This window comes from Semicossyphus pulcher, unplaced genomic scaffold, assembly GCF_022749685.1.
Source record: "Semicossyphus pulcher isolate SPU_LCO1_2020_fin unplaced genomic scaffold, fSemPul1.0.p SCAF_2, whole genome shotgun sequence".
Taxonomy (NCBI): Eukaryota; Metazoa; Chordata; class Actinopteri; order Labriformes; family Labridae; genus Semicossyphus; species Semicossyphus pulcher.
In genome coordinates this window covers 31672287-31694900 of record NW_027211693.1, presented here as the reverse complement: position 1 = coordinate 31694900, position 22614 = coordinate 31672287, and the positions used below count along the sequence as shown (strand labels likewise).

Sequence of the window (22614 nt, the reverse complement as noted above, 5' to 3'; positions counted from 1 at the left end):
TCATGTGCGGTGACAGTGTTGGCTGGATCTCTGTCGGGGGTCGTCGCTGTCCTCGGGCTGAGCAGACCTTGCTGACCGCAGCTTCACCCCACCTGGAAATCATCAGAGAGCTGTCAACAAACACTCTCAAGCTTTCCTCTTCCATTCCTTTCACACATCTAAAAAGCATGCGCTTCAAATGCACTAAAAGCATTCTCAGTGTGCTATATATTTGTAATGCAATGCTGTAGTTTCAAAACTGCATAATGTTATGCACCTACTGACACAGGCATGGTCACAGCGAGCTGGCAGGACCTCGGGGCTGCACGCTGTTACTGTCACAGGATGTCAAGTGAAGAAGGGCATGCTCTTAACAACAGATCTAATGTAAAGTGATCCCTGGAAGATAATGAAGGAATTTCTTAGTGAGAAAGATCATGTGATATTAACAGACACACACTACTTCATAGTTTTGAATTCCAATCTTTGAAACTAGGCCATCTTTACTCATTTACAAGAAACATTTTAACTGTCTGTTGTAATCAATGTCATTATTTGTTACAGCATTTAAAGTAACAATCTCAGACTTTCTCATGTAAATAAATGTCTGTTAGGTCACTATCTGTCACTGAATGAGGTGACACAATGGGGATTGAGCCTATGGCCCACTGATGACAGTCTTTGCATTTGCAGTATTACAGACTGGGTGTCTGTAGCAACCTTCACAGGAAAAAAATCACAAGCGGCGCCCAGTTAGTGACGCGTTTTCCATCACCCAGCAGTGGTTGGTCTGCCAGAGAGGGTAGGCGGAGCTAAGCGAGTGTTGCGAGTAAACAGTAATCTACTCCACCAATGATGGACATTTTCATTGCTGGTATTCTCTGTTGGCCCCTTCTTCATTTAACGTCCTGCTCGTGCACTACAATTCAATCCTGTTTAACATCTATTGTCTGCCTGAATCCATGTGAACATACTATCATCTGCAAGCTAACATGCTCGCACTGCAGCAATCATGCAATGTTAAAATGATTACCAGCATCTTGATGAACAGGGTGGCTGTGGCCTGGTCCTCTTTGAATCTAAAGGTTTTCGGGGTTCGATCTCTGTTTACTTCAGTCATCATATTGTGTTTCCAATATGAGAAAATAATCAAAATGGTAGATTCATTAAATCGTATATTTCAAGGTTCAAAATTTGAAAGATTACAACCTCCAGGTCCCTCCTTTTCTCTCTCTGTGGCCTCCAAAGCCCTCCCCGCAGAGGTGTGCACAGGCTAGTAACCACAGCAACTGAAGGAGCCAAGTATACAATATGGCGGACACACCTGTAAAAACCTGAAACACCACCAACACTATCAAGCAGATACACATCAATGATGTCGATGTTTACTCTGGTTTCATTTCTGTCTCGGTCCAACTCTTTCTTTTTAGCCTCCTTTTCCTCATTTCTCTTCTTCGCTTTAACGGTCTTTGTAGTGTAAGCTGTAGTTGGTAATGGAGGGATGGGCAGTTTTTCATTCCTGCTGGTTGTTTTTAAGCCTCTGTGGACACAAACCGGCTGACGCTGCGCACACTGAAGAAATTGAGCTTGACTGTGTGAGCATGCGAGTGGTGCTGCGCAGCGTGTGATTGACAGCAGCCTGAGAGACTGCTCGGCTCTGATTGGTTGTTGTGTTTCGGGAGCGCTGGATTCTTACTAATGTCATTAGGAGCAGTAGGAGGAGAGGAACATGATTTATCTCTCTCATGTACTACTGCAAGTTTAAAGTGACAGTCTGAGCAAAAAGTTAGTTTTAATAATGTGACCTACTACAGCTTTATCAAAATCAGCACTACATGAATGAGACCACACAGTGAAGACAGGGAGCTTCAGGGTAGCTGAGCAGAAAGGCTGATCGTGGCTCATTTTTTGCCACAGTGCAGAAGCCGATGTCGAGTTCAGCTGGGATTTGTAAAGACTTTGGATGAAGTGACGAATACAAAACCAACTCCACTAGAAACATCTATACTTTGCTTTAGAATAAAAGTGTTTCTCCATCCAGCCGTAGAAGAGAAAAGAAGAAGAAAAGAAAGACAGATGATTATTGTTCATTCAACTATTGTGGAACCGTACACGTGAGAGCCAGTGTCACTGAAAACTAGTTTAACTAATTACCTCAGAGAACAGAAATATAACATCCGCTGGCAAAACAAATGGAAATAGCAACAGATAAAAAAAAGTTAGGGAAATGAAAATGCTAATTTGAACCTTCACAGAATACATAACAGTATTTTTGTTGTTTCATGTTGGAGAGCTTTAAATTTAGTTTCAGAATGCCTCTGAGAGTCGTTTAATTATTTTGCTTTAAGCACAAGCAAAATTAAATTGCATTTTTTTGTCAGCTCAAGCACACATACTGTATCTGCCTGCTGAATCACTCGTCCTGTCTTCTCAACCAAAAGGGAAAATATTATATTTAATATTTTTGGTGTCTACCCCTTAGTATTAAGACGTCCAACCCAGTATGGGGCAGCATACATAAATTACATACATTTAAGTACGCCTTAGCTTTTTGCATTATTTTAGTTTACTGTGTAAACATGATTCGTCTACTCAAGCTGCACTGATTTCATTCTGACGTGCTTCATTCTCCACAATCACCTGACAAACACTTGCTCCCACTTTGGCGTCAACTTAAGCTGCAAGATGTGCGGCCTCTCCCTCTGTCATTGCCACTGTTGCCCTGCACTAGTACTGCGCTCTGCCTTTCAGCCCCACCACCACCGCAGCATCCACCTGCAGGCTCCGAAGGTGTACGCGTGCGGAAAAATGTAATGGTGTATTAATTACACCAACTGGGATTTTAGACAAAATAAAACAAATTAAAAATGTTCCTTTCTAAAATAAAAATGTAAAATTTGTATGTAAAAGAAAAAAACGTATGTATGTTTAAAATTGATAAAAATGTTCTTTAATGCGGCTGAAAATCTGACAGCATGTTCCCCATCTTCTGTCATGATGGGCCTATCTGCCTGTGCGTTTCTCCTCGCCCTACCTCATCTTCTTTGTTCTTTAAAAGTGAAGTCTTGTGCGTACGTTGCAGTGTAGTTTCAGTTTCGAATGTAAGAGTGCATTGTCGTGATCCCTTAAATATTTTGAATATCTTGATTATTAACAGTGGATAGCCCACTCCGGGTGGGGAATGAGTCTCTGCCTCAAGCAAAGGAGTTTAAGTATCTTGTCGTCCTGGTCACCAGTGAGGACAAAATGGATCCTGAGACTAACAGGCGGATCGGTGCAGCATCAGCAGTAATGCAGGCGTTGCACCCAACCGTTGAGAGGGAGCTGAGCCTGAAAGCAAAGCTTTCAATTTACCAGTCGATCTACTTTCCAACACTTACCTACCCGAGCTTTGGGTAGTGACTGAAAGAATGAGATCGCGGATACAAGCGGCCGAAATGAGTAGTAGAGTCTCGGAGTAGAGCCGCTTCTCCTTCGCATCGAAAGGAGCCAGTTGAGGTGGTTCGGGCATCTGGTTAGGATGCCTCCTTGGCGCCTCCCTTTGGAGGTTTTCTGGGCACGTCCAACTGGAAGGAGACCCTGGGGCAGACCCAGAGCTCGCTGGAGGGATTATATATCCCGTCTGGCCTGGGAACGCCTCGGAATCCCCCTTGAAGAACTGGAAAATGTTGCTGGGGAGAGGGACGCCTGGGTCACCTTGCTGAGCCTGCTGCCACAGCCACCCTGCCCCGGACCCCCCCTACCCAGGGGTGCATTAATCCGGTTGGGATGTAGAAGGGGGTGCGTTGCATAAAAAGTGTGGGAACTGCTGGTTTCAGATGTTATTTAATCCTTCCTCAAATTTCTGCATGTAAAATCAGTGTGCAAGGAGTGATGAGGTGACAAGCTATGTTCTGTTGCTGCAATAAACATTTCAAGCTATCGCAAATGGGAGTTGTCTGACTGAACTGAGAGTCATTGTTGGAACATGCTGTATATGCTAAATATGAGTCAGCTTCAGTGGAGAAAAAAATTCTAATGACCGAATCCATGAATTAACGACGTTCATGAAAGAGAGGCTTGTCTGGACACAACACCAGGGACCCGCTCTCTCTGGACACAACATGTGCTTTTATAAGACTGTTTATGTAAAGACCCATGTCATAACATGTCGAGCTAAAATGCTAAGTGTTAAGCTGTGCCCGATAGATTTTGATCCTAAAACACTCTAAAAAGCTTTCTCACTAAGGTGTTCACTGTTCAGGCCAGGAGAGGAAAATCATCCTGCATGTCGACCAAACTTCTTCCCCTCTCAAGGCACATGCAGAGGTCTTTCAGATTGAAAATTACATTTGTCTTATATCCTCAAGTTAATCAAATAAATATGAATGGAAAAGCACTAAAGGGGTTCTTCTTGGACACTTTGAACCTTAATTAACACCTGACTGACAGAGGAAGCTAAGGCTAATGCACTCTGATACAGTTCTGTTCTGAATTAATGAGGCTAAATGATTACAAACTCGGTCCTCATGAGTGTTATCATCAAACTGTATTTAAAGTAAAAGTAGTCAGGCAGCAAAATGGTGTCTCAGAAGACAGTTTATTAATGTAATCTTTATTTTTTATGTTTGTGGTGTTCGACCCCAAAGCTGTTCGTGTACTTACAATAATAATTTTTGCAAACTGGTTCATGTTTATTGTTTTGTTTTTTACTGACCTTATTTAAACCCAGTAATGAGACAGCATTGTTTTTGTGCTTCTACTTGCCAGTAGCACATTTGATGATTGAAGAAAAACACTAATTACACACAATTTTAATAGCAAGTAAACACAAAAGTGTTGTAATGGAACCTGGAGACCGCTCTGCCACTGCTGCTCTAACGCACAATGGATGCCTGATGTGGGTCCTCCAAATGATTCAAACTTGCTGTGCGCTCTATAACTCACAGGTGCCAAGGTGCGCACGTTCCCCCTAAACAGGTCCTCTCCGTTGTAAATAACAACAGCCAGGGATGCAGGGGAAAGAAACGACTGCCCGAGGCTGGCATTCATCCAAACAGCTGGTTAAAAGCATCTGGCTAATGGCCGCCATACATCAGCTGGAGTTATGTATAGTCTGTGTGACTTTAGCTGTCAGACAAATTCTTATAAATCGTCTCTTTAACCAATGTTATATAATCTATAATGACTTTCTCTGGAAGTCAAACACTCGTATATATATAGCCAATTTGACTTTGACAGGAAATGAACTTAGCACTAATATAAGCCTTCCGATGGATGCTGGACGACAAGTAGGCCACTTAGGCCTTTCTACTCTCCTCTATGTTTTGGCCCTTGCTTTTAATGCTTCCCTCTATAAACTTCAACTTTACAGTAAAAGGTATAAAACACTGGTATTGGTGCTTTACATCAGTATTTTATGGCTTTAACACTTCTCCCATGAATGCAAGTGAACTTTCATGACTGTACGTATCATGGTTCTGCATTGATTTTTTTACTACCCAGATTAAATTGTAAAAGTAGATGAGAAAAGGAAATGAAGAAAATGTACTGTCCTTGTGTCGTGCTTCTCAACCTTCACCGAAGTACTTTACAATTGGCAGCTCATAATACATTGAAACACACGAACAAAGTAAGGTGCTGGCCCGCACGTTGGGTCCAGTTCAGGGTTCAGTTTCTTGCTCAGAGAAACATGGATAGGAGGAGCCAGGGAACAAACGGTCAACCCAGCATCAGTGGACGGTGTGCACAATCTTCTAAATGACCAATAAAGTACGAAAAAACGACAAAGAGAGGTCTCCTTTATATTAAATATTATAATATTTTAACCAACCACAATCTTTTTCTAAAACTACAAATTAAATGTGGTAACTAATCCGTGTGTGCTTCATGTAAAAGTGTGTGTCGGTAACTCCTCACCTAACCTCAGGTGGCTACATGAAAATGTTTCATAAGCCAATTCAACACAACACAATCCAATAAATAAGCTAACACCGACAGCATCACGGTTACCTTTGTACTAGCATGCTAACTGCCTGTAAGCTTGTCCTACCCAGTCTGAGGCACCTAGCTGTCCAACAGACAGAAGACCAACTCTGCATCGCTCTTTCTCCATGTTCGCCGGTCTGAATGGGGCCCAATTGCTAATTTGAACCACTCCCACACTCAGCTATATGCTGTGATTGGCTCAGGGAACCACGACAGCGCCCCTCCTGAAAACGTCCCGTGCAAAGCAAAACAACAGAAAAGATGCAGAGGGAAGGGTCTCACAAGGGTCTGCACACACACTCACCTACACACATGTATAGAGACCCATAAGTGATGGTTTATATTACTGAACAAAAATATAAACGCAACACTCCCATTTTTCATGAGCTGAACTCAAAGATCTGAGACTTTTTCTATGTACACAAAAGGCCTATTTCTCTCAAATGTTGTTCACAAATTTGTCTAAATCTGTGTTAGTGAGCACTTCTCCTTTGCCGAGATATTGTATATTGTACTGTATTGGGGGGTCCGGGGGGTCAGAAAACCAGTCAGTATCTGGTGTGACCACCATTTGCCTCACGCAGTGCAACACATCTCCTTCGCATAGAGTTGATCAGGTTGTTGATTGTGGCCTGTGGGATGTTGGTCCACTCCTCTTCGATGGCTGTGCCAAGTTGCTGGATATTGGCAGGAACTGGAACACGTATACTCGTATACGCCGATCCAGACCATCCCAAACATGCTCAATGGGTTACTTGATCAATTCAACAGATCCTTGCAACATGGGGCTGTGCATTATCATGCTGCAACATGAGGTGATGGTCGTGGATGAATGGCACAACAATGGGCCTCAGGATCTCGTCACGGTATCTCTGTGCATTCAGAATGCCATCAATAAAATGCACCTGTGTTCGTTGTCCATAACATACGCCTGCCCATACCGTAACCCCACCGCCACCATGGGCCACTCGATTCACAACGTCATCAGCAAACCGCTCACCCACACGACGCCATACACGCTGTCTGCCATCTGCCCTGTACAGTGAAAACCGGGATTCATCCGTGAAGAGAACACCTCTCCAAAGTGCCAGACGCCATCGAATGTGAGCATTGGCCCACTCAAGTCGGCTACGACGACGAACTGCAGTCAGGTCAGGACCCCGAAGAGGACGACGAGCATGCAGATGAGCTTCCCTGAGACGGTTTCTGACAGTTTGTGCAGAAATTCTTTGGTTAAGCAAACCGATTGTTGCAGCAGCTGTCTGGGTGGCTGGTCTCACACGATCTCAGAGGTGAAGATGCTGGATGTGGAGGTCCTGGGCTGGTGTGGTTACACGTGGTCTGCGGTCGTGAGGCCGGTTGGATGTACTGCCAAATTCTCTGAAACGCCTGGAGGCGACTTATGGTAGAGAAATTAACATTCAATTCACGGGAAACAGCTCTGGTGGACATTCCTGCAGTCAGCATGCCAATTGCACGCTCCCTCAAAACTTGCGACATCTGTGGCATTGTGCTGTGTGATAAAACTGCACATTTTAGAGTGGCCTTTTATTGTGGCCAGCCTAAGGCACACCTGTGCAATAATCATGCTGTCTAATCAGCATCTTGATATGCCACACCTGTGAGGTGGATGGATTATCTCTGCAAAGGAGAAGTGCTCACTAACACAGATTTAGACAAATTTGTGAACAATATTTGAGAGAAATAGGCCTTTTGGGTACATAGAAAAAGTCTTAGATCTTTGAGTTCAGCGTGTTCAAGTGTTGTGTTTATATTTTTGTTCAGTGTATATTTGTAAAAGTCTATTTTATTTCTCTGGGAAAATCCTACTTATTATACCTTTAAGAATGTGCAGGATCAGCTCCAAACAGCATCTATTCAAATTCTAAAAATAAAGGTGATAAAACTTCAGAGCTGCTACAAAGCTATTTCACATAATTGGGAAGAAATGTTCTGGCTGAAGGTTAATATTTAAACATGTATTCAAAGAGAAAAACACCATCTATTTTTTTGCAATCAAACTTTTTCCTTTTTAGTTGTTTCACCAACTAATGAAAATACTAAGAGTAATCACATTTATTTTTACATTGTCTTTATTTGGTCAGTGATCAAAAGTAAAGCTGTTACTGAGATCGTGATGAGCGCAGACAAACCAAAGGAGCAAAGACAGGAGAGAGGTCAAACAAGCAGGTCCAAGCAGCAAAGACAAGTTCAGCAAATCGCTGCTGCCTTTAAATGCTGCAGAGCAAAAACTTACTTTCAACAAACCCAGCTAACAAAATCCACACAGGAAACACGGTTACTGGAACAAGGACGACTGGTCACGGACACAGACTCAATGAACTGGCACAGAAGGGTAGGAAAACAGAGACTGAATACACAGGGTAATCAGGGACAGGTGAGACTAATTAACACAGGTGAACACAATGAGGGCAGGACACACAATCTGAAAGGCGGGAAACGGAACAAGGGAAGGAAGTAAAACCAGACATGACAAACAAAGGGCAAGAAATACAAAATAAAACAGGAAACACTAGAAAACAAATACAGGACTGACAGGGCTACAAAGTAAAACAGGAAATGATCTAACCAATAAAACACATATAATACTAACTAAAGAAGACTAAATCGTGACAAGAACACAGAATAAACTAAATACAAAACTAAACAACGAGAACTCACGACAACAAGAGACAAAGTGACAAGGTAAACAGGAAACAATATCTGAGCCCCGAAATACAAATCAAAAACAAAACTAAACTAGTATAACTCATGACATCTGTAAATGTTTGAATTTCTGAGCAGCCCATCTTGAATATGAAATACTGTAAATGTAATCGTAAGACTATGCTGTAAATAACAGAACAACAAATACATATCCAAACACAAAGTTTATTATAAGAGTGTTTACATCCCATGCAGATACTGTAGCAGCTTACCTTGCTTAAAGTCAAGAACCTTCATTTTGTTTGGTTCAAACAGTGAAAGTAAACGCAGCACATCCAAAAATCCATCTCTAATTAGTAACGATGACACTCGAGGCCGACCCGCTTCTGTTCTGCTGTAATTATCTGATGTAAGCCTGTCTTGATGAGCATATAAACACAGTGCCAAACACGCAGAATCGCTAATGTCAGCTGGCCCTGTGCTAATCTGTGTAACTTTCTTTTGGTGGGGGAATCAGATTCTTTGGCTCTTTTACTGGATAATCTTACTCATTTGATGTGAGAAGGCAGCACCTGCGGCAGGAGGGCACCGGCACAAATCCTCAAACAAACTGAAACAAATATGAGTGAAGTTTCCTCACCAGCAAATATCCCTCCAAATCCACCCCTTCAATCTATTCGCATCGTGACAACAGACACAGGGAAACTTTCTAATTCTCTGCAGTGGATGAAGTTATGTGGCCAAGTCCAACCCTTGATAGATTCACCTGGTAGTGTGGAGAAAGCTGTAATCCTTGGCTTAGCATTCAGTGAATGGCATTGTGAGAACATAGCAGAGAAAGCTATTAAGGCTGAACAGTGTGAAACACATTCACACATCAATTCTGCAGGCGCTGTCTGTCTCGCTGAAGGCCCTTATCAGGGGACACAGAGAAGTGTTCAAGGTTCAGTTTGCTTAAGACAGATTGGGTTGTATGTCCTTCAGCCACATCTGAAGGCAGCAGTGACTGTACCTGTACTAATTGGCTACAGTCATAGGCTGGCCGTCATAGACTCCTGCACCAAACTGTCTCCCTGATCTCTCTCCAGGAACTCTGGGGCAGATTCCCAAAAGGACTGCGCAGATTTGTGTCTGCTTAACCTGTGCAAATTCTCAAAGCATCCTCAAAGGGTTAAACGCTCCCCAAACTGCGCGGGGGCTGTTTGCACGTATTTCAACCAGCTATCATGCATACATATTATTTAAATGAGCCTTAATGCAAAAAAACCACCACCTCTTCTTTCTCTCCTCTTCTCCCATGTGTGCTTTGTGTTGGCCTTGTTTCCGGGGTGCCGGCACGTCATCTTAACACATCCATTGCCACTGCCTCATAATGCAGTGTAAAGTTTTTATGGTCATGTCGCATATTTCTGTGAGATAAGAATCATTTTATCACCATATTTTTACTGTGCCCCCAGCCAAAAACTTAACTTCCCCTTCTTCTGCACTGAACGGGTAATCAGATGTGAAAGTGGCAGTGGTGTGAGAGACGCCTTTAATCCCACTTTTAATATTCTATCGATAGCAGGGACACAGGAGGTGAAGAGATAATAGATTTTGACTGGTGGGTTACACACGATGTTCACTTTAGAATTGGAAACCACTTATTACCTTGTCTCGCTTGCTCTGTGGCACTCGTTCGCTCTCAGAATAACAATAAAAAAAGCCTCTCTGTCTGCCTTTTACTCACTTTTCAATTCAGTTTCTGAACGCTTTTTATTAGAAGCCGATGTGAGGTCGTCATTGTCATTTTGAAGGGATGGAATTGCAGCCTTGTTAGCCTTTTGGGACCCGAATCAAGTTACTTTTTGTGCCTGACAAATCCTTCTGTTCTTTTATACAACCTTTCAGTAGAATCTACAGTTTTATTGCGGATTTTATCGAAACTCCAAAGATAGGAGGGAATGAGAGTCGGCCTCTTTGACTTTCATGGTGAGAATCTCTCTTGTTTCTGTGTTTGAGCTGAGGAAGCTGACTAAGACAGGAGCAATCCTTTTTAAAAGAAGACAGAATGTCACAGTAGGACAGGTAATGAGAGAGGATTACTCTTCCCATAATAATGGAAGAACTATTATTTATGTAAAAAAAAATGTTTTTACTAGAAATAAACTAATCCGTCTGACAGCTCATTATCTGCAGGGTGTGTCGCTCACGACTTACAGAGATTTAGATTTGTTCTGTCACAGACGCTTCCTCCCAGACAGTGTTCAGTAATAAGTCTGTACAAAAAGTAACCATAACCACCAAATCACCATGTCATGACCTCAGAAGAAAATTAATCCTAAGGGTTTCTCACGTTCTGGTTCACTAATTGCTGTTTCAGCGCTGAAAATACAAGTACAACTGTCATTTATGCAAAGAGACCCTTGGGCGTTATCTCAATTTCTCCCCTTGGCCCTGCATTTTATTTTCCACGACTGGGTGGTGGCTCTTTAGAGCGGAGCTAAAGTAGTAAGAGATTCAAATCTGTACTTACAAAATAGGACACCACTTGATACATCACATTTATCGAGCTTCATACCCGTGACATAAGATAATTGTTCTGTCACCCACAAATCGTCATTTACACAAAGTTCTGTTCACATTGATTTTTCCTGAAATCTTTGTAGAAATGTTCCAGTTACACTTTGCTTTAAATTTAATCAAGAAATTCATGTGGAGCTGTTCCTGGAAAAACTCTCGGCGTTGAGATTCTCCTGACGTCCTGACATGGCTTTAGAAACGGTTGATCTTGCTGACAGGCCTGACAAAGACCATTTCACTAATCTCCATCACAGTGTAGTTTTTATCCTTTTGACCTGTCTGTTGCTCTTAAATCAAAGCAAAATATGTTTATTTTGGGTTCATGGTGCTGCCAATGTGTGACTTAAATACAGTAACACTTCCACTCACCAGAGACAGACGGCAGGAGCAGGGTCGTGCACAGACATTTTTGGGTGCAGGGGCATTTGCCCCACCAACAAGCACTAATTCGTACCCTGATGTTGTAACACAGCCTCCATCCATAATCACACATTATGTTGATAACATGGAAACTGTTTTTATTCTACTGAACCACATTATTCCACTATGAAACCACAGATTTGATTATGTTTTCATGAAAGTATTGCAGTCAGTGTTCAGTTGTTTAGACTAATTCTGTCTCATTAGATCAGTGGTTTCTTTGAGAAAGCCATGTCTTTGAATATTCCTCACTGCATCTCACTTGAATGTCTCGTTCAATGACAAGCGGAAGACGGTCGGAGAGCCTGTCTTCTCTGCAGAGGCGTCTGAGTTTGTTCTCCGTGATCTTCAACTTGAACTCAAACAGGATTGGAAATATGAGCTGGCCCCTGTTTTCTTTCAGTGTGGCAAGCATCACCTTCATGCTGTCGTTGGATGGAAAGCCGTGATTTCAGCTTCTCCTCTTCTCCACACCATGGAAGTCACACAGTGTGTGGCCTCTTGTGCAAAATCAGCTGCAGTGGCTCGTCCTGTCTCTATTGCCTCCTCCTCTTGACCAGCAGTTTCACGAAGGCCCTGGGCCTTTTCTGTGGCCGCCCCTGGAGATGATCTAGCTGAAGTGGCCCCTGTAATGTCTTCTGCATCAACTGTGGACTCTTTATCAGGTGACAATATATCATGTACATCTTTTCCTGTGCTTTCATCCGCCCTACTGCTACTAGCTGGCCTGATCCATGAAAGGAGGGAGCTGCTTCTCCGAGCTGCCCGCTGCAGCTCCTGCTCTCTTTTTTTTCTGAAGCCTTTCCTTTCTGGGACCACCAGAGCAGATGATCAAAATTAATTAAAAGAAACCACACAGTGGTATTATTATATTCAAATACACAGACACACACACAAAGTACTTTGTTATATATTTGTTACATCAGTGCATAGTTTACTAATCCAGGGCCAGTGAGGTGAGAAAGATGTATTTTGACTTTCGTTGGATAAAGGTGTATTTGCCTCTTCTAGCAGTGTTTACGCTGCTTCTCATTTCCCATCCTGACTGACTGAAACTTTTATTTTAAAAGCAAAAACACTCTGCCGTGCAGCTGTGACAAGCCCAAACAATAATACACTTTCGATCATTACGTTCTGAAAAGCTGGCTATAAAGAGAGGGGGTGACTAAAACTATCAAAACCATGCACAATGTAACCATCTGCTTCAGAAATTAATTGCATATAAGTTGCCCTGCATGATGGAGGAAATGTTGTTAGACTAGCTTGATTGCTAGCGAGTAGCATACAGCCTACAGGCTGGGCTAATAATGAGGAAATGACAGCCAAGTCCTTAATCGTTTTTTTAATGGATAACATAAAAAGTGTTGTTTTGGTTGATTTCATAATTAAAACAGTGCCTACCTGAGCGATGTTATTCACTGTAACTGAACTGGGGTGGGGCTGGAGTGATGTGTGGGTCAAGACACGTTGAACAGTTAATTGATTGATTGAGACAAAATCAATTCTGTGTGGATTTTGTGGATGCTACTTCATATTTCTGTCTTTATATTTGAAACAATTAACTATTTTTTTTTTTTTATTAAAGGGCACTTTTCGACTCTGGGGGCACAGGGACAGGAGCTCAACCCCCCCTTTAGTCCTATCTGTGCCCGTGCCTGGACAGGTGCTCCACAGCTGAAACAGAATGACAAGAGTTGGTTTCCAGCTTCCCAGAAGATGCAAGTGGCAGTAAAGTTATCCCAGATAAAGGTTCTGGAGGAAAAGTGTCCATATTGTCTGCACCCCCAGGTGATAAAATAAACCCAGACACATCAATGTTTGATTTACATCATATATGGAAGGGCAAATATTTGCAAGATGTGCTTAACCAATGCAATGAACAAATCAATATCTGATGGCAAAAAATTAGCCACCATAAATAACTGGTTAAATTAGAGCAAGAAAGGATGTATCAGCTAATCCTTGTATTAATCTGAGCGATGGTGCTTTATTTTGCTGGTGATCTCAACATGACTTAACTTGAACCTCTCAGAGAAAGAACAATGGTTCTCAGAGATTCAAAAATCAAAAGTACATCAGAGAAAAAAAAGATCTAATGAGTAGTGTTGTGTCATGTTTGCTCAAATCCCAAGGAAGTCTCAAGTCATTTGGTCCAAGTCTCAAGCAAGTCTGGAGTCCTTTTGTCTTGGGCAGGTTATGTCAAGTCAAGTCGAGTTGAGTCCTTAGTCTAGTCACTTTTTTTCCACCCAAGACACAGCACTTCTGTAGTATCCGGTCTTTATAAAGAGAAAAGACAAGGTGTTAGCAGCTCGTCTAATAATGATATTATCAGCCAATTTATATAACCTGTTCAAAAAGTATGACAATGAATTGTATCTGTGTTATCTTGGCACAGACGCAGCCATGATGATGGTCTGCTCTGAGACCGTATTGAGTAGTAACGAGTACGACTGATGAGGCTTCTCTTTGGGGGCTTTGATGTTGCGTGTTGCCATAGCGAGGAGTTTGACTGACAGCCAGTCATCCAATCATGACAATCACATACGGGGAGCTTTTTGAGTCGTCCAATCATGATTCCCAGTTTGCACTGCGTACATACTTGATAGTTAGACGGAAACTTGACAACATTGGATTTGATCATTTTATATTTAACAGCTAACATTCAAACTTATGAACACACGCGAGTCATCATGCCTCAAGTCGAGTCAAGTCTCAAGTCATTTACTTTTTGTCAAGTCAAGTCGCAAATCATCTAAAAAGTGACTTGAGTCGACTCGAGTCCAAGTCACCAAGTCTCAAGTCCACATCTCTGGTACTGAGATTCAGACATTTTAAATTAATGTCATGTTTTTGTGTTTCAGGAGAGAACAAGGATGTTTTTTCCCATTTCCTATCAATAAAAGATGGAGACTGTATCTGGGCATGAACTGCAGAACAAGGCACTTCCACTTTGGTGCCGTTGTTGCCACTTAGCATAATTATGTAATGGTGATCTAATGCTGAACTCTGGATTTGTTGCAGCTGTGCTGGTTTCCATCCATCATCACAGTTTGAGCGCAATCTTGGCAAAATTTCCTGATGTCTTTTACACCCAAGTAACCTGCTAATTATGTCATCCTGGTTTAAATATGAGTGTTGGGCATATGTTGTTTATTAGTATCATTGTTTGTTTTCCAGGTGTTCCACTGAAACACAGTGTGATGTGCAGGATCCCACTTTTTGTCTGTCTGACTCATCCCACCTCTTACCCACGCTCTGACACTTCCTCTCCCTGCCTGTGTGTGCTCAGCTCTCATACACAAACTCCATTTATGGATGTTGACTTTAGAATATTAACTACAACATTACTGTCTCTCTGACGCTCTATATCACAATGAGATCCCACTCATTACTGTTTGACACCTTCCCAGTCAGTGTTTCATTCTGTCTCTGCCGTCTCTCAGCCGTCTCTGCTCTCGCTTAAACAATGTCAGTGCTTCAATGCAAAGAAAACACCATCTATCTTTTCTGCCTCTTTGTATCGCTCTCTTTTTGAGAGGTCATGATTAAAAAAGGTGAAATTAAATTGGATTTACAAAATACACAGAGTACAGTTAACATAAGCATTTTTCTACAATCTGCATTGTGATGCTCCTTTGAGGATTAACTAATCCCTTATAATACCTAAATACACAACAAACAGGACAAAGAGCTGCTCTAATCAATAAATGCTGAAAGGCTCTGTGTGCATGTTAGTTTTTCTCCTAACATCATCATTTTTATGGCACTTTAGCCACCAATTAGTGTGAAAATGTAAATGAGATGATATAAGAAGAAGGTCAGAGGTCAAGGTCAGGTCGGAGGTTATTTGGAAGCTTCTTTATTTGTCCAGCTAATAGCTGCAGCATCCAGCAGAATACAAGTTACTGCAATGAATTAACTGGTTTTCTGAACTTCCAACTTCCTCGAAATGTTTTGTACTTTGAATTTGTGTCAAAAGTCGCAGGAATAACCGGACAAGGACGCAGTGTTCACAGAGTCGGTCTGTCTCAAGATGTTTATATTGTTATTATTATACGTTATATTTTATATTCACAACAAAGAAATAAAAAACCTTCAGCAGATACTGGTGGTGTGGATGTGACACCTCATTAACCAAAGGTGGGCTCCTTTTTACAAAGTAGTTTTTTCTTCTACATTTATGTGTGAAGTGTTTTTACCATGTGTCATAGCAGCTGAAAATTGCCACCACATAGTAACATTAATTAACTTGTTGTGTAGCCAGCACAATGTGTCTACAGGATGATGTCCAGCTAATACTCAGCAATAAAGTATTACTTACATAGTAACACTTCCCCGCTTCTTAATTAGCTTCTGTTGAACTAGCTGTAGTTGTTCAGTGTATTAAGAGAGCTTCGTTCATCTCGTTTTAAAAAGCTATTATAGTTTCACTAACATGTTTTCGGCTCAACTGCATATGAATGCAGTGAACAGTAACTTAGCAGCCCTCTATTTACAGATTCTACATAGGAGAATAGTCTACATAGTAGAATCTGTAGGCAGGGATGTGGATTTCGGGGAAGGCAAATGTTCTGGTTTTCGTTTGTAGTACGCTTGTAGTCCAAGTAATATTGACCACGTATCAGCAGGCTGCAGCTTATGCAGGAAAAACAGTCCATGTGGAGAGCAAAAGCAGGCAGAAAGTAATCCACCGTAATGAGATCCCGGCTCCCATCAGCGGCTATCTGACAACAATTTAGCTTCTTATTAATCTCTATACAAAGACATCTGCATGCTAACAGCTAACAATCTGTTCTAGATCAAAAATTCAACTTGAGATAAATTCCCTTGACGCTGTGTCACGCAAGCCGTTCAGCGTTCAGATTTGATTCGAGCATTTTAAAAGTTTTCTTCTCCTCTTGAGGACAAACCTGACAAAGCTTGAATTTTAACTTCTTATAAATCTGCATCATGATGTTGAAATTTCAGCAAAGCAGTGCTCCTGTAGATGATCTGGTCGCATGCTTTAAAGGTTCAGTAGGTAACATTAAATAAACTAACTTTTTGTCATATTTGCTCAAACTGTCACTTTAAACATGCAGTAGTACATGAGAGAGATAATCTTTTAAAAAAATCATGTTCCTCTGGCTCCTCCTACTGCTCCTAATGGCATTTGTAAGAATCCAACGCTCCCGAAACACAACAACCAATCAGAGCCGAGCAGTCTCTCAGGCTGCTGTCAATCACACGCTGCGCAGCACCACTCGTCCGCGCATGCTCACATGGTCGAGCTCAATCTCTTCAGTGTGCGCAGTGTCAGCTGGTTTGTGTCCACAAAGGCTAAAAAACAACCACCAGGAATGAAAACATCCCTCCATTACCAACTACAACTTACACTACAAAAACCGTTAAACCGAAGAAGAGAAATGAGGAAAAGGAGGCTAAAAAGAAAGAGTTGGATCGAGACAGAAACGAAACAAGAGTAAACATTGAAGTGGCAGTTCTGAGGTGGAGAGAGCTACGGGACCTGAGAGGATTAAAAAGTGATGCTGAGTTAGACAGTTCTGCTCAACAGGTAATTACCCCAGCTTCATTTCTGCTGTATTTGTTTCACATTGCTAAGATGTCCGCGGTTACTGTGACGCTGTGTTATGTTGGTGTTGCAGTCAGGCTAACGTTAGCTTGTTCTCAATGTGGCTGCTGTTCAGCGTTGTTTCATGGCGGTGTGGCTAAACATATCTCTGTGAAGTGTCCAGGCAGTGTGACCGTTTCAGACTTCCTCCTGATAGTTCTGTGTGCCTGTGCTCTCACCGCTGAATGTTCTCAACATCAGTGTGTTACTGCTTAGTTGGCTCTGTTTTTCCCACAGTCTCTGTTAGCAAACTAAGTGCTGCTGGTTTTGCTAATTAGAATTAGCTGTAGATTATCGTTCACAGCAGAAACACTGATTTCCGCTGGTTTGATGTGTATCTGCTTCAATAGTGTTGGTGGTGTAATACTATGGTTGTGGTTGTTGTCATTTCACGTTTTTACAGGTGTGCCCGTGTGCATGTCTGGCTTCTTCAGTTGCTGTGGTTACTAGCCTGCGCGCATGACAGCCTCCTCTGCTGGGAGGGCTTTCAAATGTTGAAGTAAAGTCCGTTCTCTTCTCCATCTTACCACCTGCAACTTTAACTTTTTCCACAAGCAGATCTGTTCCATTTGCAGAAATACGTGTGCTTAATAAACTTGCCAGATTTGTCTTTTCAGCAGAAACACCAGCTGAATTAGAACCTGGCTTTCAAAAGAAAAGGAAGACACAAATTGTTGTTTTGCTTCATGTTACTCCCAACACACACCATTAATTAATTAAAAGGCCAAATACAACTCTTCGAGTGGCAAATGGTGGCAATGTTCTCCTTGCAAATGTGCTTCCCACATCTGCAGCAGGCGTTAAAAACCCTTCTTTTTTTCTCCTGGCAAAAGTCACATAGCCTCCTTCTTTTTCAGCTGGGTTCAGTTGGGTCTGGGTCTTCTTCAAGTTGTTGCTGGACAGCCTCCACCGTGGCAGCAGCGACTGGTGTGCGGGGGAGAACTTGTCTCCGGGCCATCTGAGGGGTCACAAGGGATTTCGCCGGCTCTTCAAGGAAAAGCCTCCTTCTGCAAGTTTTCCTTTGATGCCATAAGGATCCATCGCAGTCAACAGCACAAACGCCTTGTATGCAGAGACATCAATGATGTTGAAAATCAACACCAAGGGCCACTGACAGGTCCTCCTGTGGCAGCTGCATGTGCTGAAAATGCATGACTGGAAACAAATAAACTTCCTCTTCATACACAAATAAGTCATGTATTCTCATGTATGTCTTTCTTTAGATAAGTGCAAGAAGTGCTGTGATCAATAATAAAAATAATATAATAATATATGCACTAAATATATCCCATACAAGCACATAAATTCAGTATTAGATTTTGTTTATTCAGAATATGTGAGTAATTGATGCCTGATGGCACTATCATAGTTGTCAACAGCCCCTTACAGCTGTTGTAGTTTGCCTTTCTCTTCTCCCATCATTGACCTCTGAGCCCCGGTGTTTAGAGCTGAGCAGGAGCACATTTTACCCCTGACTGGGAACATAGGAGACAACGGTGTGGGTCCTGGTAAAGCTGAAGAGGGAGGAGAAGACCGCCTGCTGCCGTGTCTGGAGCAGTTGCAGGGGAAGCTCTGGCTTGTCATGGCGGATTTTTCTCCACAGCAGCTCCTCAGACAGGGCATGAGAGGTGAAACAATTACCACAGGTGACAGTGTGGCCCTTGAGCCCCTCGATCATCCCTCGGTCTTCTCTTGGCCAACCTCGGCAATATTGCAACATCGTAGGTCACGCAGATTTTAAGTTTTTTTTGGCATGAATTGCCAGAACCCACAGCAGCCTCTGAATGGCACATGGTGCTCATCTACGCAGATGTCACGGCCCGGGTTGAAAAGCATGGGGAGGCGATGAGTCCACTTTTCCCATAACACCAGAACAGCAGCCACCTTGTCCTCCCTCCTCCTTGGCCTAGTCAGGCTGTCATCAAATCTGATGACTGACCCGATGAGGATGAATTTCCAGTGTGACATTGTGGCCCGGACGATTGCCCACCTGGTTTGGTCATCCCACAGACTGCGCAGGCTTTCGCTGCGGGAGCGGTATACTCCGGTGAGGATAAGCAAGCCGATGTATGCTTGTAGGTCCATGGCATCAAGGTCCCTCCAGTTGTTGGTGGACTGTCTCCCCTGCAGGATATCATCTGTCAGAAACAGCGCTAAGGTGGACCTGAGGGTGCTGATCCCAGCAGTGGCGTAGTAAGTGGGCCCTGGGGTCAGACCAGTGGGCGCAGGGATGTACTGTAGCATCTCCTCCTGAGTGGAAGACCAGCAAAGCCCACTCTTGGACCTCCATCTCGCTGACCTCCTGACCTCTCGCTGAGGATTCAGAAGATTCAGAAGAAACCTGGTAATCCTCATCATCATCTGTATGTTTCCTCCTCCTCTGTTTCCTCAATGTCTTCCTCTGCTGTTACATCCATTTCTTCTTCCTGCTCCTCCTCCCTCCTGGGTGACTGCATCACTAGATCTCTCGTCTTCATCTTTCCAGGAATACAATGAGTAGCCATCCAAGCGGCATCTACTTATAGATGTTGTTGCTGCAGCACCTGTGTAAACTAAGTAATGGTTCTCAAAACAAATCCAGAGTTTGTTTTGTTTTCCCCTGCAGGTGCATCTTTGATCCCCATGTTGTTATAACTTGAATAAGTTCATCTTTGCGTGTGTATGGACCTCTGTGTAAGTGTGTTCAGTGTGTCAAAGACAGAGGGACTTTAAACTTCTATTCAAATTCTACATTGTACATTGAGTTTTAATGCCTGCACTTGCATGCGCATGCATCTTATTCATTAAGAATGCATGTGCGTGCACATGCAGGTGTGTGTGTGCTTGCATGTGTATGTGAGTGGGTGGATGATTGATGGGAGATGAGTGTGTTTTTTGTCTAAAGATTTGTTATGACTGAACATGAGGTAATTATTTTTACAGTCTGTTTAGTTGTCCAAAGTGTATTGACAATACAGATGTTTGCTTGAGGTAGGAGCCTTTATGGCCTCATTTATGTACATTTTAGCATTACAGCTTCAGATAAGGCATTTGTTTTTAATGCACATAAAGTGCACATATTTCACCATGTAATTCACACTGATTTGCACCTACCCAGGATGGATATATTCTTGGGCCATGTTGGGTACTTTTAAAAGTAACTCGTTAGGGTACTGCGTTACCTACTGAGAAAAGTAACGCATTACCAAAAATCAATTCTTTACCCATGTCAGTTCTATTGTCATGACAGACGCAGTATAACCCTTTACAGCTCTTTATTATGCTAACAGTCCGAAAGTGAACTGGGCAGAGGCATACAGTATTGGACACAGCTGTTTCCATGACAGCAATACAACGCAGGCTCTTAGTCCCAACAGTGTTGTGGAGCTGTGTTAAGCTGCAGACGCTTCTTCAAATTTAAAGTCGAGCTCTTCACAGCTGACGAGCACTTCTCCTCCAGCTACACATGTGCACTGACACAGCTGTGTTTATCTTCTGCGGGTACACAGCTACCTGCCAAGAAGGAGGAGAGAAACAGAAACAGAGCTTCAGGGATTTTCTTTTTTGTGGCGACAAATGTAAAAGAGAAATAAAGCAATTTATTTTCCAGTAACAGATTACTTTCTATGAAAATAAAATAAATAACAGATTAGTTGACTTGCAGAAATAGCGCATAAAGTTACTCGTTACAATAAAAATGTAATCTGAGTACTCTAACCGATTACTTTGTAACATGTAACTCCCAACTCTGTTCTTGGGTCTTTGCATTGCCTTAATGTAATTGTGCTGCTCTTTAAATTGACTTGGCCGTCAACCTAAACTCACATGACACTTAGCAGATGTTTGACTTTGATTGTGTAAAAGCTGGAAGATATTTAATAACCTTCTCATTAATCAAAGCAACCTATAATATCTTATCTTTTTTGTGAGCAAAAAAGACGGTGATTATATCACCTTTCTCCAACATCTAAAGACATAAAAGCGCCTTGTGTTTGTCTTCTACATTCTGAATCAGTCAGGTTTGTTTTTATAAACGCTTTGATCCGTCATGCTCTTTTTGTTTGATGTTTTTTTGATGAAGCCATAAAGAAGGATTTCTTTTTACCATTTCCCATTTCATCCATCATATCTCAAATTTGAAAAGAGCTGGATGGATAATAACCAGGCTGGGGAGTGACGGAATACAAGTAACGGCGTTAAGTAATTAGGATACAAAATTGTATTCCGTTACATTTGTAGAAAAAAAAGAGGTAATTAGATCACAGATACATTTATTAAAAATGAGGATTACAATACTACTACTACTAGTACTACTATAGGCTATGAATGGAGCATCCTCTGTGGACCGCCTCCTTCGAAGGCTGCAGCCCATGGATTGGGACACAGCTAATGGTTGCCATGGCCTGTGGTGAAAAAAATGCTTTCACTGGGTGGAAATTTGGCCGTCATTGTGTCTTCAAAGGAGAAAATGGGAGCAACATCTTAGTACAGTGCAAGTTCTTCCTTCCTGTGAAGATGTTGTCATTATCCAAGGACTCGACATCTAATTTAAAGAACATTTACAGTTAAGACCAACCGCTAACGTTAGCTGCACAGAATAGCAGTCAAAAACATTAGCTAACCTGCGTCGTCTTCCACTACTACTGAAAAATAGTTTTTGATTCTGGTGACGGCCATGAACGGGATGGTGTGGGTAAAAACATAAGCCCCAGACTGGAATAAGTTTATGTCAGTTTACTTGAAGTTTGAGTGTGAAGTAGTGTGAACAGCAGCCTTAACAAAGGACATTTCAATACGTATAATTGCTGCTATAAATTTAAACGGGCATTTGCGCATTATTAAAGTACTGACATTTATTTTCTCTTGTCTTTATTTGCAGATTTAGTCAGTTACTTTAAAACTGTGATAGTTGGATTAGGTTACTGATTACATTTTTAACATGTAGTTAGTAATTGTATTGGAATACATTTTTAAAGTAACCCTCCCAACCCTGATAATAACCTATACACAATCTCAGATCAGTTTATCACATCTGACTGTAAAGGAGTTACTGCTCAGAACTCATTTAAAGAAATGCATTAAACATTGTGTCTCTAAGATATTTATAAATGGAGCATATTTTACTGCTTATCGCATTAGTGAATATTCATTATCACTCTTCCATTCTACTTTTGTTTTCTGTATTTATTCCTCTTGAACGTTGGTTTAATAGTGATGGAAACGTCCGCAGCAACTGAAACTGAAACAACAGAGTGAACACGTATATCTCTCTCTCTCCTTCCTCTCTGCCTCTGTCGTGGGTATAGCTGGTTTTGCATTACACAAGCCATTAAGCTCAAAGAAGGAGAGAGAGGCATGGATGCCATCCACACATACACACACACAGAGCTGCTGTATAGCTGCAGAAGTAAAAAGAGGGGGACTAATGA

General features: G+C 42.0%; 1 pseudogene; it reads right to left on the bottom strand.

Annotated features, from left to right (window-relative positions):
* Positions 1–19683, bottom strand: LOC138597852 (uncharacterized; annotated as a pseudogene).
* Between the last annotated feature and the right edge of the window lie 2931 nt (positions 19684–22614).